Below are 2,366 nucleotides of genomic sequence, written 5' to 3'. Positions count from 1 at the left end.
GAAGAAGTGAGAGAAAAGAGAGAAGACGAGAGATGAGAGGGGGGAGAGAGGGAGAAGGCGAACAAGAGAGATGAGAGGGGAGAGAGAGGGAGAAGGCGAACAAGAGAGATGAGAGGGGGGAGAGAGGGAGAAGGCGAACAAGAGAGATGAGAGGGGAGAGCGGGAGAAGGCGAACAAGAAAGATGAGAGGGGAGAGAGGGAGGAGACAGAGAGAGAGAGAGAGGGACGAGAGGAGGGAAAGGAGAGCAATGAGCAAGGAGAGGGACGAGAGGAGAGCAATGAGAGCAATGAGCAAGGAGAGCAATGAGAGAGAGAAAGACGAGAGGGACGAGAGGGGAGAGAAGGCGAAGATGAGAGGAGAGAGGGGGAGAGAGGGAGAAGGCGAAGAAGAGAGATGAGAGAAGTGAGAGAGAGGGAGGGAAAGGAGAGCAATGCAATGAGAGAGAACGAGAAGGCAAGGAGAATACAAAGGTGACTTACCTCTCTCCTCAGGTTTCCTCGTCCAATGGATGGCTCCAGGCGACCTGCATGCAACGACGTCATTAATCGCTTTTATCGATAGTTACAACAATCTGTTACTTACAAGCTCAGATGTATTATGTTTGTTATATGTTACGTATCAATGACTCTCTGAATATGAGGAATATATATACACTGTAGTGTATCGAGTTGTAAATGTAAAAGGTGCAATAAACTGTAGATTCGAAAATTGCTACCATTAATACATATACAATTATAATTATAAGCTGATAAAAAAACAAAAATATTTGGGGCAACCACACCGAGACGCGATCCCCCACCGAGACGCGATCCCCGACCTGCGTCTCGGGGGTTAAAAGCCCGTGGAAGCAGCCCGCGGTTCCGCACGCGGACGCTACCAACCAGGCCAGCTAGGCTAGCGGCGAGATCCTAAGATAGGATGCGGGTCACGCTCCTAGGCACCCGACTGGTGACGTAAACGAAGCCACAGCGCCCATATATAGACTGGAACGACGTTCACGAATCAGACAAGCGCATAGGTATATAGACGAACATATAACGATTTGTTTACACAAACGCGGCAGTCCACGGAGCAGCACCTAGCTCCGGTTAGACTGTATCTCCGTGAATTGTTTGTAAATACTATTGGAATTGCTGGTGTTAAAAAACTATTATTGCTGTTTCTGTCACTGTCGTGGTTGGTCATAACGGAACGTGCCTGGCAGTAAAGGTACTTGTCATGAGCGATAAAATGACTGCGCGTAGCTATCATTCTAAGTTAAAGCAAAACTCAAGGGATGGCCTATGAATTAATGATCCATGGAAGAAAAGATATGATTAAATCGCTAAAAATAATAGTAAACTCACTACTTCAAGGTGCAACAATACCAAAACAATGGCATAAAAACTGTTTACACAGGAAAATGAGCGGTAGGGAACGGGGAAAGGGTACAGGAAAAGGGCCGGACACACTAGGCGATTACATCGATTCTATCGCGCGAGTCGAGTGCACACACTCGCCTAGTCGAGAATGCATGTGCACGTGTGCGTGCGTGCGTGTGTACGTACACGCGCGTGCGTGTGTACGTGCACGTGCGTGCGTGTGTACGTACACGTGCGTACATGCGTGCGTGCGTGTACACGTGCGCGCGTGCGTGTGAACGTACACGTGCGTGCGTGTGTCGTGTGCACGTATACGTGCGTGCATGTATGCGTGTGCACGTACACGTGCGCGCGTGCGTGCGTACGTACACGTGCGTGCGTGCGTGTTCACGTACACGTGCGTGCGTGTGTGTGTGTGCAGGTACACGTTCGTGCGTGCATGAGTGTGTGCGTGCGTGTGCACGTACATGGGCGTGCGTGCGTGCGTGCGTACGTACGCGTGCGTGCGTGTGCACGTTCACCTGCGTGCGTGCGTACGCGCCTGCGTGCGTGTGCAGGTACACGTTCATGCGTGCGTGTGTGCGTGTGCAGGTAGGTACACGTGTGTGCATGTGTGCGTGCGTGCGTGCATGCATGTGCACGTAGACGTGCGTGCGTGTGTGCGTGTGCAGGTAGGTACACGTGTGTGCATGTGTGCGTGCGTGCGTGCATGCATGTGCACGTAGACGTGCGTGCGTGTGTGCGTGTGCAGGTAGGTACACGTGTGAGCATGTGTGCGTGCGTGCGTGCATGCATGTGCACGTAGACGTGCGTGCGTGTGTGCGTGTGCAGGTAGGTAGACGTGTGAGCATGTGTGCGTGCGTGCGTGCATGCATGTGCACGTAGACGTGCGTGCGTGTGTGCGTGTGCAGGTAGGTAGACGTGTGTGCATGTGTGCGTGCGTGCGTGCATGCATGTGCACGTAGACGTGCGTGCGTGCGTGTGCACGTACACGTGCGTTCATG

At 52.4% G+C, this 2,366-nt stretch overlaps 2 long non-coding RNA genes across 5 annotated transcripts in view; one reads left to right on the top strand and one right to left on the bottom strand.

Annotated features, from left to right (window-relative positions):
* LOC106818584 overlaps positions 1-721 on the top strand; it is a 4,128-nt gene extending 3,407 nt beyond the window's left edge. Inside the window, exon 5 of the long non-coding RNA XR_001395250.1 lies at positions 493-721. This is a non-coding gene — a long non-coding RNA (uncharacterized LOC106818584). The remainder of the gene's footprint in view (positions 1-492) is intronic.
* The window catches only part of LOC106818586, a 22,360-nt gene that overhangs the window by 1,820 nt on the left and 18,174 nt on the right, over positions 1-2,366 (bottom strand). For all 4 annotated transcript variants that reach the window (XR_001395253.1, XR_001395254.1, XR_001395252.1 and 1 more), the window contains one exon: positions 481-524. This is a non-coding gene — a long non-coding RNA (uncharacterized LOC106818586). The remainder of the gene's footprint in view (positions 1-480; positions 525-2,366) is intronic.

Source organism: Priapulus caudatus, unplaced genomic scaffold (genome assembly GCF_000485595.1).
Source record: "Priapulus caudatus unplaced genomic scaffold, Priapulus_caudatus-5.0.1 Scaffold2356, whole genome shotgun sequence".
In the NCBI taxonomy this organism is placed as follows: Eukaryota; Metazoa; Priapulida; class Priapulimorpha; order Priapulimorphida; family Priapulidae; genus Priapulus; species Priapulus caudatus.
This window is presented reverse-complemented; position numbering and strand designations above follow the sequence as displayed.